This window comes from Tupaia chinensis, unplaced genomic scaffold (assembly GCF_000334495.1).
Source record: "Tupaia chinensis unplaced genomic scaffold, TupChi_1.0 Scaffold000377_2, whole genome shotgun sequence".
Classification (NCBI taxonomy): Eukaryota; Metazoa; Chordata; class Mammalia; order Scandentia; family Tupaiidae; genus Tupaia; species Tupaia belangeri.
Window position 1 is genome coordinate 182,559 of NW_006159876.1, and position 15,062 is coordinate 197,620.

The window sequence follows — 15,062 nt, forward strand, 5'->3', positions numbered from 1 at the left end:
CCCCCAAAAAAAAAAAAAAGATTACAGTCCCAGGGACAGCAGGTGGCATAGTGTTAAGGCACTGGACTTCTTTGTGGCCGACTGTGGTTCAAGTCTTGCACCTAGTGGCTTGAAACTCAAGCTGTGTGTGTGTGTGTGTGTTCAGGCCCAGAATCCCAGGAAGAAAGTAGAGAACGGATTGTGGCGTGGCCATCCCCCCTTGGGTGGGGGGTGATTTCTGTCTCCAGTGAGTGCACCTGTGTGTCCTATAGCAAAAATCTCTCAAAAGCAAAAAAGATCGAAGTCCCCACGACTGACCTCCAGGCCGTTCAGCAGTGCCGTCCTCAGCTAGCCCACAGTCCCTTGCTTGGGTGTGCACTGTGGTTCCCCTGGTGGGGTCAGCGTCTCAGTAGTCGGCCCTCCAGAAGGCAGCGCCAGGAGTGTGCGGAGCCGAGCAGGACTTCCCTGGAGAGCCTGTGCCTGCTTCAGCTCCTGGCTGCTGTGAGCAGGGTCTGTGTGCTGGAGCCCGGCCCGGCCCTGCAGGTCCCCCTCCCCGCGGAGAGCCTGGCCGTGTGCTGTGTGGCTGGGGAAGAGTGGGCATCCTGTCCTCTGCGGAGCTCCCAGCTGTCTCTGGAAGGCCTGACCAAGAAGCCTCTGCAGAGGCTGGCCTGCAGCCACAAGCGTCTGCCCCGTTAGCCTGTCTAGCTGGCGGCTCTGTGGCAGACGTGCCTGTGTGTGTCTTGGTTAAGTGTGCAAGTGTGTCTGTACACTCAGGTGTGGCCAGTGAGTCCAGAGAGGTCTCTTTTAGACGGGCGCCTGCCGGGGCTGCTATTTGAGGTGAGGCTGTCCTCTTAAAGACAAAGGGGTGCTGAGTCCCCAGCAGGCAGCTGGCCTCTGTGGGCGCTCATGGCCTTCTGTTAGTCCCAGTGGTCGGTGCGGTCGTGGTCTGGAGTGGCCGCAGGGCAAGGTCAGCTGTGGAAGGGATCCTGCGCCTCTGAGTCTGACCAGTGGCCACGGGCTTCACGGCTGCGAGGTGTTAGAGAGGTGCCCCTGTCACCAGAAAGCTGGCTCTGTAGGGCAGTGCCTCGTTAGGCCCCGGGGACTTGTGGCCACAGATGGCCCTGGCGGTGTGTGGCACTTGGCTGGCTGCATCCCATAGTGACCAGGAGTAATGGGGTGGTTTCTAGAACTGGAATATAACTGTGGAGGACTTAGATGCCTACCCAAGAGTTCCCCAGGTGGTAACTGGAGGTGCAGCATCGGAATCCCGTCCTTCTGGCTGACCCCCAGCCTCTGCCAACTCCTTCTTCCTTCAGTGTGTACACTGAATACCTGCTGTGCACCAGGCCTTCTCGAGGTGTTGAGGGGACTGGACAAGCACACCCCCAGTGCTCCCGCCCCCCGGGGTGGGGAGGAGGCCATCACACAAAGGCAGGCTGCTGGTGTGTTAACTGTCATGATGACAAAGCTGTATTCCGGGGGATGGGTAATCTAGGAAGGCTTCCCTGAGGAGGTGCATTTGAGCCAGACACTCGGGTGACTTCACTGAACTCCTGGTCCCTATGAAGCAGCACCTGAGAACATATGATCTAGAAGTCCCTTACATGTCACTTTCCCAGAGAGCAAGCTGAGACCTGGCAGGGTTAGGATGCAAGTCCGGGAGGTGATTAGTAGGGAAGATGAAATGATATAAAAGAGGGGGAAATATAGCAGCTGGCCAGGACTCGGCCCATCCCAATCTTAGGCACCAGCCTCTTTCCTTGTCACTCCAGAATGTCTTTTATTTTCCTCCAGAGACTCATGCCTTGGAAGATTTGGACCTCCACATTGCTACTTATTATTACCTTAGTTTTTAGTTTTTGCTATAAGGCATGTGTACTTGCCAGCAGAGGCAGAGACAGAGATAGAGAGTCTCCCAGGGATGATGGCCACACCACAGTTTCTTTTCCTCTGTTCCCCTCTCGGGATTTTGGACACGTGTGCCCAGTGTGATTTTCAGGCCACTGGGTCTGGCATGGAGTCGTCCAGATGAGATCCAGGGCCTCGACGTCCACACCACCTGCTGGCCCCTCGGATCGCATTTATGACCAGTAATGGGCGTATTCTCCTCTGCTGGGGTGCTGGGGCTTTGCTGACCGGAGCTCCCACCACCATCAGAGTGCGGTTTCAGGTCTTTCTGGAATCGCTGTGTTTCCTGGAGGCCCCCCATCACTGCCGTTTGGATTCCATCTGGACCTTTCAGGCCCTGTCTCCCTGATTTGGGGGCCAGGTGCTTTTAGGTGGGCTGCAGAGACCTGTGTGATCCTCTGACCAAGGAAGGCGAGGTAGGAGTCAGGGCTCTGGGGGTTGTTAGATGGGGGGGTAGCCCACAGTTCGGGCCAGGGCATCTTTTCCAAGGCCTGGGATGAGCCCTGGCTGGCCCCCAGTTTTGACCCAGAGCAGGCGCCCTGTGAAGGTGAAAGGAGCTGGCTGAAGTCTGACTTTGTTGTTAGCCTGTTAGGAAAACGGCCTCCCGGGATCCTGGGGGCTGGATCATATCGTGTCTGCTGTTTTCCTTTGAGCTTCTAAGTGGAAGGCCCTAGATTTTCATCGTGTTACTGAATGGTGAGAAAAAAAGCATGTCTTTTTCTGTGTTTTGTTTGTTTTTAACTGTTTGCTGAGTACCTACGTGCCAGACACCATATTTATTCTTATTCCCGTCTGTACAGAAATGCTGTACAGATGAATGGGGTGAGTTCTTCTCCAGCAGGTGGGATCCGAGACTCGGAGAGGTTAACAGCCAGGCCAAGGTCAGGTAGCACTGAGGAGCTGTGCTCAGGTGCAGAGCGGGCCACAGACCTCGGACCACAGACCTGACCTGGAGTCTCCGCGCTGACCCCTGCCCCCAGTGACAAGGTGGAAATGCTCCAGGCTCCTGACCTGCATTTCTTTCTCTCTACTAGGAAATCCGTTACATTTGTTTTCCCAGGAAAATGACATCGAATATGCCCAAATTTCTGATTTTAAAACCTTTTATGGGGACAGCAGATGGTGCGGTAGTTAAGGTGCTGGATTCCCGCATGGTTGACTGTGGTTTGAGTCCTGGAACAGGCAGCTTGAAAATCGCTCGGGTGCATGTGCCTGTGTGCCCAGAATCCCAGGAGCACAGTAGAGGCGAAGGGGACAGCGTGGCCGTCCCCCAGAGGGTGGCATCTCGCTTGCCTTCTTTCCAACAAGTGTACATACCCTATGGCAAAATCTTAAAATAAATAAATAATATTGTGCAGGACAAAGTACAGGGTTCGATGATTTTCCTCCCCCTTTTCCAGTTAACTGGTTGTACTCACAAGGGTGCCCTAGTAAAGTCAGCTTTCTGTGTGAAAGTCACCGTGCCTTACATGCTAAGGTCTCCGGAAATGTGTCTCGGCTCCCCTCACAGCTCTGACCCTGGTCCTCCAGGGCCATGTGCAGAGATGAGAAACATGCCCAGGTGCCACAGCCACACCGGACAGTCTGGAAAGTGGGAGGGAGAAGGTTGGCTGGGACATAATTAGGAGCTTCAAAAAAGTAAGTCAGAGGGACCAGCAGTTGGTGTAATGGCTATGTCGCTGGACTCCCATGTAGCTGACCATGGTTCACGTCCTGGACCCAGTGGCTTAGACTCATGCCAGGCACGTGTGCGTGCGTGCCCGGGATCCCGAGAGGAGAATGGAGGAGAAGGGATTGCGGTGTGGCCATCTCCCCTGGGGGGTGATTTCTCGCTTTCTGTCTATGTCTCTCTTTCTAGCGAGCGCACACGCCTTACAGCAAAAACCTCTCCAAAAAAAAAAAAAGTAAGTCAGAGGGTGTATTCCAGCCCTCTGGGACGACAGGGTGGGACCGCGGGAGCGAGCTTGCCAGTGCTGGGCATCTTCCCCGGAGGCTTCACTAAGCCCTCTTCGGAACAAGAGGAGGGTATTCCTTATGAAGCATCTACCATGAGCCTCACTGCCGCTCGCTTACTAGTTACTTGGCAAACGTTACCTTTCTGATCTGCTGGAACCCCCACCCTCATGTGTAGGTATGGCCACACCCATTTCCAGACCAGGAGACTAGCCTGGAGAGATGAGATGCCTGTCCAGCCGCGCTGAACTGTCCGAGTGTGGGCTTTTGTTTTTGTTTTTTAAGGTTTTTGCCATAGGGCACATATGCTTACCAGAGGGAGAGAAAGTGAGAAATTGCCCCCCTGCGGGGGTGGCCACACCAGTCCCTTCTCCTCCAATATCCTCTTGGGATTTGGGCACACACACGTGCCGGCATAATTTTCGATCCATCGGGTCTGAGACTTGGTCTGCAGTCTGCCGGGAGGGAATGCTTTAACCTGTTACTTTTGCACCCCTGGTGCCAGGCGTCAGGGCTGCTCGAAGTCGCATTTACCAGGTGCACAGAGGATTAGTGCCTGGTCCACTGTGCACAGGGAAGACGCTCAGGTTAAGGCCCGGAGGCTCTGTAACAGCCACCTCACGGGTAAGAAGTGGGATCGGACTCCGCCTCTCGTCAGTGAGCTGGGTGAACGCACAACGGCAAGTGTAAACTCACCTATATAGCAGACTTACTTAGGATAGTAAAAAGTGGGAAGCAACTCCGAAGCACTTCAGCCAGGGCCAGGTTAGGGGAAATGACAGCACGTCGACACAGTGGAACACTACGCAGCTGCGAGTTCGAAACCAGGTTGTTATTACTCAGCTTCGCCAACCCCGCGGAAAGATGGCAAGGCGAGGGTCGGCATACTGTGCTCGTTGTGGGTCAAAGGGAGGAGAGGACGACTTTCAATTTCCTACATCACGTGTTTAAACACGCCAATGGGATCCTAGCAGGTGGGGTAGTTCACTTGGCAGGCAGAGGCTAGCATCGGAAGGAGAGACTTGACATTATAGCTTCTTAAGCTTTTGGGTTTTGAAATGAGGGGATGAATGTATTACTCCGTCAAAAAAATCAAAAGGGGAAGATGACAAAGGCGACGTCCCACGAACGAGCCTACTACTCGGCCTGAGCCTTGTCCATGTAGTGAGGTGGCTGGACTAGGTCATGGCGTCTGCACTCACAGTGGGACGCGGGGACGTTGTCCATTTCTTTGGCTTTTCCAAGAGACCTCGTCCTGTCCTCAGGTGGCCCACAGTTCCTTCTGCTGGTGGACTGGTCTGGCCTCCAGGATTCGTTTGATTGTTTTTTGTTATAGAGCGTGTGTACTCACCAGAGGGGAAAGTGCAAAATTACTCCTGCGGGGTGTGTGTGTGTGTGGGGGATGGCCGCATCACAGTCCCTTCTCCTCTAGTCTCCTCTTGGGGTCTTACACACACATGCTCACATGCCTGGCATGATTTTGCAAGTCTCCCAGGTCGGAGACTCGAGCTGCTCGGTTGGCCTTGTGGGATCCAGCTGCCTTAACGTCTACGCCAACTGCTGGCTCCCTCAGGAGGTTTGAGAAGGGCTGGGGTGGCACAGAGAGCGAGTAGTCCCTTGGGCCATGCTCCAGCCCCATCCTGGTGTTTATCTGCTGCCCTGATGTGGCTCGGTTGGGTCCTCCTCCTCCCACCCCTCCCCCCAAAACAAACGATTGCCGTGGAGACTGTTCTGGAACATTCTGGCAAAGTGCTACAGTTTAATAGTCGGAAAAAAATGGCAGAATGTTTTCCCAGGTTATTTTTACTGCTTTTCAGTTCAGCAAGCATTTATTGAGAGCTCAGCGCGAGGCCGTGTGGCAGGAATGGGATTGCATAACACCTCTGCTTCTGGGGCGCGAAGGCTCCAAATGTGCTCACGGCGACCTCCAGGGTGGCGAGGCTTACCGAGTGCCTTCGAGCCCAGCACCTCATGTGCTCAGGGAGAGCTGTGGGCTTGGGGATTCTCCCCATTTCACAGCTGAAGACACTGAGTCTCCGTGACATCGTAAGACCTGGGCCCAAACCGGGTTTTCTGACCACTCGCGGTCAGAATACTCCCTCACAGGCTGTCCCCATGGAGGAAGCACAGGCCCTCTTTGGCTTTGCTGCCTTAAATCAAGGCAGGAGTGTTAGGCTGCTGTGGCCACGTTTTGGGTCTTACTGTCTTTGCTGAGGTCCAGGCGGTTCCGACTTTGTCGCCTGTGAAGCCCAACCCTACCGCCCGGTGTGTGGATTGTTAATGTGCGCGGGCACCGGGCAGCAGCCAGCGGCCCGCCACACCTCCTCCCTTCCCTCCGGCCCGTTCTCCTTCGGCTGGAAGGCTCTGGATGTTCACTTTACTTCAGGCCTCACTCACGCTTGCCTCGGACAGGCCTTCCTCGGCCGTGCTGCATGCGGTGTACACACATGCCGGCGTCTGTGCAGCCCTCGTGGACAATGCGAGCCCGCAAGGGCAGGCCCCTCGCTCATTCTCTCTCTCTCTCTCTCTCTCTCTATCACACCTAGCCCATAAAGATTGCTGAGGGGAGCCGGCAGGTGGCATGGTGGTGAAGGCACTGGACTCCCACTTGACCGACCACGGTTCGAGTCCCAGACCCTGCAGCTTGAAAATCTCACCAGGCGCATGTGCGTGTGTGCCCCAAATCCCAGGAGGAGTGCAGGAGAAGGGACTGCAGTGAGGCCATCCCCTCTGGGGGGCCAGCTTCTCACTTTCCCTTTCTCTCTCTCCTCTCGTGAGCCCGTGAGCCCTACGGCAAGAAAAAGAAAAAAAGGTTGCCGAGTGGCAGTCCTGTGACCTAAGCAGTGCTGCCTGTCTCGGAGGGAAGAGCCAGCTCATGGCCTTTCTGGAGGCCCACACACGCAAGCTCACCACCTGCAGAGCTCCATGACACTGTGGTTAACTGCCCCGGGGCACTCGCTGCCTGCGCAGACTGCAGACCTCACTGGCCCCTGACCCCTGCTTACGGGCAGAACCCACCTTTCTGAGCAGACCACGGCTGGACAGCCGTAGTGACCCACAGACCCTGCTGCTTTGCGGCGGGCGGGAACGGCCTGGCATCTCCGCACACTGAGCCTCGGTCTAGAGCGGCAGAGCGAGTGGCTCTTCCTACACGGCACCCCGGATGCTTGGCGAGGCGGCTGTCGTGGCCTCCCTGCCGTCTGCCGCAGCCTCGCCGGCGCCTTCTGCCGCCCGGTTCTCCGGTGCCTTCCACCCCGGTCTCCTCCTTATGTCTTTCTTCAAGTTTTGGAATTTTAGTCTGGGTCCTGTCAGTGGAGTGTTCGGGCCTTGATAAAGCCCCCTCCCCCTTTCTTTCCATAGGCCCAGGGTGGGCTTGTCCTGATGGTCACCATGGGGGACCTCCTTCCTGAGCTTCTGATAGGACTGAGGTCCTCAGGTTCTTTCTTGTCTTTTTAAATAATTATTTTATTTAACTTTATTTATTTTCATTTGACCAGAGAGAAACAGAGATTGGGTGGGGGGGGTGGGGATGAAAAAGCAAGCCTCCCCTCCAGGTCAAGGACTCCACAGTCGGCCTGGTGGGAGTCCAGCACCCTCAACCGCATGCCAGCTGCCGGCCCTGGGTCCAGTTGTCGAGTTCCTCCCTGCCGCCTGGAGCATCGTGATAGCTGTAGGGCTTTGTCTCCGTCCGTTTGGGGGCTCCAGCAGCCGTGGAGCTGGGACAGTGAGCTCAGCCTGCTGCTCACGCCCTCTGTGAGGGGACTGTCACCAGGACTCGGGTGTGCACAGCTGGGGTCACTGTTTAGTCGGTGACTTTTTGGAGTTTTTCGCCATAGGACACGTGTGCTCACCAGAAAGCCAGTGAGAGGGGAAGTGAGAAATCACCCTCAGGGGGGATGGCCACGCTGCCCTGCCTTGTCCATTCTCCTCCTGGGATTTTGGGCACGGAGTGAGTTCCAGGCTGCTGGGTCTGGAACTCAGGCCGTGGTCGGCCGTGTGGCAGTCCAGTACCTTAACTACTCTGCCACCTGCTGGCCCCTGCCTTTCCCCTTTAACTGCCTCTTTCTCGGCGTCACTGTCCCCTTCCTCTTCTCCCGCTTTTCCAAGAGCCCTTCGCTGCCCTGTCGCTTCCTTGCTGTCCCTCCCGTGCTTTTGTCTGTCCCTCCCAGGGTGCAGGGCCGGGGACGCCGTAACTTTCCCTGGAGCACGGCGCCTTCCGTCTCTAGCATTTCTACCGTAAGCGTTTAAAGTGCAGACTTAGGCAAGTGGGCCGTCCACATGGGTCTGAGAGGGAGAAGACACGGCCTCTTACGTGTGACCCCTGGCTAATTTGTTTTGTGGCCTTGGTAGAAAACACTTGCAGCCCGGGCCTTGGGTTTTCTGCATGACTGGCTCCCGTTTCTGCACCAATCAGCGGTTTCCCATTGGTGGCTGCACTCCGCTCCTGTCGTCCTGAGGTTCTGTCATCTTGGGTAGAGGTGGCGGGAAGGAGGCCAAGGTCGAGGTTTCATCCCAGGCCATCCCACCTCCCTGCCTCTGCTTTTCCAGCCCTGCTGGGGTGCAGGGAAGGTGTGGAGGCTGGGGAGAAAAGCTCCTTTCCTGACAGCTACTTCTGATTGTACCCCCCTTTTGTTTCTTCCTGTTTCAGAAAAGTCCTGATTTAGAGGCTGTGGGCTGTGGGCTGTGGGCCCTAAGAGGCCTGGGGGGCGAGGTTCAGTCACACCTGGGCCGAGTGACCCCGGTTGAGTCACTGGGCTGGTTTCCACCAGGTCTGCCCCTTGCCTGGAGGTGGCACCGAAGGGGTCTTTCAGTACCTGGAATCCGTTTGCAAAAGCCTACCTCGGACTGGGCCGCCACCCACAGCACGGCTGTGGCCTCTGCATCCAAACAGCCTCCGTGTGCCTTCTCAGTCATCTCTCAGGGACCTGGCAAGCAGTCCTTCCACTCGCAGGGCCACCAGGAGCCGGTAGTCCACATGGACCCAGGGCAGAGAGCCCATAAGTGGTCCCTGCCCACCTGGCTTAAATCCACCACCCCGCCCCACCCCCAGTCTGATTCTGGAGCCAAGATCAACTGTATTCACCAGCCGGGGTGGCTGATGCCCAAGAGTGGTTTTAGTGGGGTGCTTTGCAGCAGAAAGCATGTCAGGGGTCAGCTTCTGGGATGGAGAGGATTCTTCAGGAGAATGGGGACGTGGGGATTGTCCACCTCCACCGCAGCCCCTCTGGTCAGGGCACCCCAAGGGGACACAGACCTCAGACCTTAGCAAGGCAGCATTTGGGGGAGATGGGAGGGAGGAGGGCTGGCCATTTGGTGTTCCACAGAGGTCCCTGGTGGACAGGGGAGGGACAGAAGACGTGGAACTCCTGTTGCCTATGAGGGGAAAGGCTTGGTGAGCCAAAACATGCAGACGGGGGAGGTTAGGAGAGAAGGGGACAAGCAGACTACCTTGGGAGGAGACACGGGGAGCACTAATGAGTGGGGCCTGGGAGCCCCAAGCTGGGTTTGCACTCGGCCCCAGTGGCCAGTTGTAGCGCCTGGTCAGGCGGGCACAGGACATGGTGAGTGAAGGAGCTGTCAGGCCTGCCCGTGCCACCCTCCATCTCGTCCTGGGTCTCCTGGTGTCTTCAGTCTCACCATTTCACGGGACAGTGCCGTGGCTAAGATTGTCCCGATGGCCGTGGTTTGTCACTGGCCATGGAACTGGCACCTGGTGACTGAGGGGCCCAGTCCCTGCCTCCCTGGAGAAGCCCACTGCGTGATGTGAGGTGCCACGCCAGCTGGGGCCATGCCAGGCTCCCATGTCCGGTCCCTGCATGCTGTGCCTCTGGAGACGGGTGTGATTCCCGGGTGGTCCTCCCATGACCCACTAGCTGGGCCCCAGGTCTCAGCAGGGGTCACTCCTAGACTCCTTGGCAGTTTCCTGCCATCTTGGGGAAGAGCATCTGGGGTGAATGTGGGTGCTCAGAGCATATGCCTGCAGAACCCGGAACTGGGGCAGGGGCACGGACTCCACAATCACCCGCAGCCAGAGCCTGGCCTAGAGGCCTGCAGAAGCCCAGAGAGCGAAGTGACTTCCCTTGGGCACACGCAGTGGGTGGCCATGCCTAGGCTGGAGCGAGTGTCAGGCTGACATGCACCTCTGTGCCTCCCCTTCTCTTCCTGGTTGTCATTCAGACACCCCGTACTGCATCGCACCCTGCTCCCCATTCCTGCCTCCTCCAGCACCCGCCCAAGGAGGAGGGGAACAGCATTAGAAAGTGGGCGGCTGGAGTTTCCCCTGGTGGCCCACCAGGTCCCAAACCCCCTCTCTCCCCACTGCACGCCCCTCCCACCACCGCCTGCAACCCAGGCCCCCGGCTCTGGGCCCATTTCCTGCTGTTCTGGGAGCACTTTTGCAGTAGTGCTCAGAAATCAGGGAGGGAGAGAAAGCCTGGCAGTCTGAAAGGGCTTCCTGCAGGAAGGGGAGCCGGCTGGAAGGGAGGACCGGGCTTGAGGGGAGGAGAGCCAAAGGCAGGCGGGGGCGGGCCCAACCGCACCCCACCCTCCACCCCCTCCACAGCCAGGGTCGGCCCTTCCCAGAGCCCTCGCGGCTGGAGAGGAAGCGTGTGCTGGAGAGCCAGCTCTGCCTTGGTGAGGCAGAAAGGAGTCCTCACAGCCCAGGGAGCCAGAGGGGAGAGGAAGCCGGTTCCAGGCGGCGCGGAGCGAGTCACAGGGTTTATGCTAATGCGGGCCCTCCCCCGGCCGCAGCCTCTGAGCCTGGCAGACAGCTTCATTACCGCTGCAGCTTGGCTGCTCCTCGTCCCCAAAATAATGATGGCGTCACCGCCTTCCCGCCGCCATGTGCTCTGCTCGCCTTCGGAGCGCTATTGTAGGAAACAAAAAATCAGACACGGTTGCTTTTTGCTTGGAGAAATTGTTTGTCTTTAGAGTAAGGTGGGACCCTGGCCCTCCTTAGGATTTCCAAGGTCTTGGAGGCTCAGCGAGCACACAGGCCACAGGCTCAGCTCCTGAAGCAGAAGCTGGAAAGCCACACGTGTGGTCTGCACACCACCGCCACCGCCTTCCGGGAGTCTCATTCCTGACCGGGGTGGGGAAGTCACCCAGCCGAGGGGTCCCGGGCTTCAGGCCCAGCTCTGGATTGTGCAAATGGGGGGTCACAGTAGAACCAATTTTTAACTTATAGGAAAGTCCCTGTAATGATGTTTTGTTTCACTTGTCCGTGCCTGTACGTGTGCACACGTGTGCAGGCACACGCATGTGCACTGAGGAAGCTGTAAAATGTTTTTCTTGTTGCGAGTGTGGTCAGGAAGGCCACTGGACCACCTAGGTGGTCCCTGAGGCCCCTCTGAGTTTTGCAGTTGTCTAACTTTAATCCCACAGCCTTGATAACCCTCCCCTGCCCACCTCCCATGGGATCTGGCTGATTTTTGCAGGTTTTACCACACTGGCTGTTAAGCAAAACTACGGATTTTATGGTTAGGACAACAGAATCATAAGCAGCTGTCACCCCTCTGAAATCGTGTTGTCTCCAAACAGTGTGGCCTTCTAGCCGGAGACGGGCTCTGCAGCAGGGGACGGCCCACTTAGAGGCTGACCTATTTAAAACCCGTGAGCACCAGAGAACACGGGGTCAATTTGATTTGTCTTCCCTTCTGTGCAAAGCCTAGAACCTGAAAACTTAAATTGGTCAGGGTTGACAGGGTTGAAACCAAAGTCACAAATATTTATTGAAGTCTTGCTCAGTGAGGGAAAAGAAAACCAGGGCTTTAGGTGGGTGTATTAACAAACAAACAAAACTGGGTGTAGTGTAACATCCAGGGGAGTGTTGTTCCGCTGCAGGCGTGTGTACTCACCAGAGAGCGGGAAAGTGAGAAATAACAGAGACACACACCCCGGGGAGGTGGCCACACAGTGGTCCCTCCTCCAGTCTCTTGGGATTTGGGGCAGGCATGCAGACGTGCCTGGTGTGATCTTCAAACTGCCCAGTCGGCCACGTGGGATCCAGTGCCTTAGCCTCCATGCCACCTGCTAACCCATGGCGGGGTGGGGTACTTTGAGCACACCATTCTCCATCCCCCAGCAGTTCAAAGCCTCCTGTTTTCCCTGAGGAAGCTGTGCAGGCAGACGGCTTAGGTGACTCCTCTGCTAAGCTGACAGATGACTGGTCCTCTCTGCCAGGGCAGGGACAGCAGTGAGGGTGGCTGTGTCCAGGGGAAGGGAAGCAGCTTCCTGAGCTGGGAAGCTCTGAGTGCCCTTCATCGCACCGGGCGCTTTGCTGACCATTACGGGCATCAGCACAGAGCTGGGAAGGTGCGATGGGCTGGTGCAGAGACCTGGTCTTGGGCCAGGTCCAGCTGACTCCAGCACTCACCTCTGTCCACCTCGCCTCAGGAAGTCCTGAGAAGGCAAAGAGCAGCCCTCACGCCTTGCATCCGAGCTGTCTGTCCCCCAGGACCAGCTCCATGGGCATACAACCCGCAGCACGTGGTCTGCTATTCCTCCGCCACCGTCTTGGGATTCTTGGCAACGCTTAAGCAAGGGCCCCACCCTACCACTTTGTACTGGCCCTGGCTTTGCCCCTCTTGTCCCTTGAGCAAGCCTATCCTGCCTGGTGGAGGCATTTGAAGAACGCACTCTGTCCCGCCCTTGACCCTGCTACCCAGCACTCTGGCCTGGAGTGCTTACTGCTTGGCCGTCTTCTCCTCACTGGCCACCGCACTAGCAAGCCGAGGGCCCTGACCTTGGCCCACCATCATGTCCACATCCCATGGGCCGACAGTGTCCCAGGTGTGTCCTGTAGGGGTGGGAGCTGGAGACAGCAGAGCACCAGGTTGGGCAGAGTATGCAGCTGACCTGCCTCCGGGGCCGAGAGGCAGCAGGTGCACAGGGAGCATGGGGGGGGGTTAGAAGAGGTGGGGTCCAGGCGTGTCTATCTGACCACTTAAGCTGGAAGCCACGATGGTTGGCCTCACCCTGGTGTTGTTGGCACTGTGGGCTGCGCCTGGACGGCCCCAGGACGTGTGTTAAGCAGTTCCTCTGCGCTCCCGGCTAGGCTGATTACGGGGAAGGACAGTCCTGACCTCTAGGAGGATCGGATGCTTAATTCATGATTAAATGGTTCAGCCGCAGCCTTGGCCTCCGCGCAGCAGCAGCTGTGCCCTCAGCGCCCTGGGGTGCTCGGAGCTGGGTGCCCGGGAGGCAGGCTTTTTGCTGAGAGGTCCTGAACTAGGTTGTAGTGCAGGGGTGAGCCTGGGGGTGCTGAGGGAAAAGAGGGCTGGAGAACCCCGGGATGGAGGGCCTCCCAGGTCAGGTTTAGGAGGAAGGTCGTCCAGGCTGGAGGCTGTGTTTTCCAGGTTACATCCATCCCAGCCATCACAGAGACCCCATTTGGAGGTAGTAGCAGGCTTGAGGTGACTTGGGGTGACAGTGACTAGGGCGGCTATGTGGGGACCGAGAAAAGGTCAAATTGGGAGAGATTTGTAGAGACATGATTTTACAGTTTTGAAACAGGTAAGGAGTTGTCCTCAGAGTAGTAAGAGCGTGTCATGCTTATAGGAGCGGCGTTAGCTCCCTTGGGGAGCAGTGGCTTGGCATGTCCTTGCTTTGGGGACACGTTTTTCAGGAAGTGCTGGAGCTGGTCATCCTGACCCACGCACTGCCCATGCTTGTGCTGGAGAAATGAAGCTCTGGGCCCAGGGCGGGCTTTCCTGGAGGTGCTGAGAAAGCTCCCGATGTAGGCAGAGTAATTCCAGTCCCTGGACTCGAGGGTCACCACATTGGGATATTTTTACATGGCTGGGGCACTGGGAGAACGCCTAAACCCAAAGTACAAATTTTCAGTTTAATTTTAACATTGCATTGCACTCACACCCGGGACTTGGCAGGGGAATGGGCCTCAAACTTTGTTCTGTTTTCTTTTTTAAGCAGAGCACGGCCTGGGTGTGAAAGGGCTATTCTCTGCACAGGGCAGGTGAGAGTCAGGAAGTGGGTTCGACTTCCAGCGGGAGTCCTGGACAGGGCGCGGGTGCCCAAGCCTACCCTGGAGCATGGGAAAGGTGGCAAGTGGCCTCTGGAGGCCACCAGGGGTGACGGTGGCTTCCACAGGTTGGCAGTGGGACTAGGGTTCTATTTTATTTCATCCTGTTCTTCCACTTTGCAGGCTGCTCACCTGCCACCTCCTGTGGGAACCATCACCCCTAGAGAGGACCAGTGGGCCTTTCCCCAGGGTTTGGGATTTTGGTGACATCCACAGCCTCGGGGCTGAGTCTCAGCCCCCCTCCTCGATTTCTCCCTGAACAGTGCTGAAACTCTCCTCGCCCTCAGGAAAGAAATGCAGACGCACTGGGGATCCCAGGAGCCCCACTGAGCTTCCCCAGCCCTTCAGAGCAGGGGACTCGGGGCACTCAGGGGCCTCAAGTTGGGGAAGAATGGGGTCGTAGGCCCTCTGGATCTTTGCTTGGTTACTGAGTAAGTGTAACCAGGGAGGGGACTCGAGTGGAGCTCACTTGACTGGGGGCTAGACCCAGGGGCTGAGAGGGGACAGTTGCAGCCAGGAGGGCTCATGGGATGGAGTGAGCCTGGAAGAATTTACTCTGGCTTGGGGATGTCGGAGAAGCCGCCAGGGGCCCTCCTTGGCCCTAGTGGTGCACACTGACCGCCCCAGGCCTGCAGACCGGCGCCCTGCGGTGACCATGCCCTGGGGTCTGGGTCAACTGGATCAGCAGCTGTGATGTGACTGCAGGTGGAGACAGTGCCTGGCCGTGCTCCAGGCAGATCTGGGGGTTACTTTTTCATCTTTCAGTTTACTAGGGAGGGCATTGTGCACTCGCCATAGGGAGACAGAGAAAGTGCGAAAGCACTCCCAGGGGATGTCCACACTGCAGTCTCTGGGGATATGGGGCATGCACACATACACCTGGTGTGTTTTCCAAGCCACCAGGGCCAAGATTCAAACCAAGCATTTAGCCATGTGGAATCCAGTCCCCTTACCCACCACACCACTGGCTGGCCCGTGCAATTGCTTTTAATGGTAAAGAGTAGTAGTAATCCTCGCTTGTCATCCCTGAGTGGACACCAGCGTGAGTGTGGCGCACTGGGGCCGGGACTGGCTGGACCCCAGCGGTAGGCACCTGGACTAGCCGCAGGTCTGCAGTCTCCCAGGGTGGGCGGAGTCTGCTCACACCCGTCTCCCTTTGGTGGAGCTTCTGGGATTCCCAGGG

General features: G+C 57.2%; 1 protein-coding gene and 1 long non-coding RNA gene across 2 annotated transcripts in view; one reads left to right on the top strand and one right to left on the bottom strand.

Annotated features, from left to right (window-relative positions):
• Positions 1–6,464, bottom strand: part of LOC102501553 (uncharacterized) — an 11,523-nt gene extending 5,059 nt beyond the window's left edge. Inside the window, exon 1 of the long non-coding RNA XR_003550228.1 lies at positions 4,554–6,464. This is a non-coding gene — a long non-coding RNA (uncharacterized LOC102501553). The remainder of the gene's footprint in view (positions 1–4,553) is intronic.
• Positions 1–15,062, top strand: part of ANP32A (acidic nuclear phosphoprotein 32 family member A) — a 44,879-nt gene that overhangs the window by 20,838 nt on the left and 8,979 nt on the right. The window lies entirely within an intron of this gene.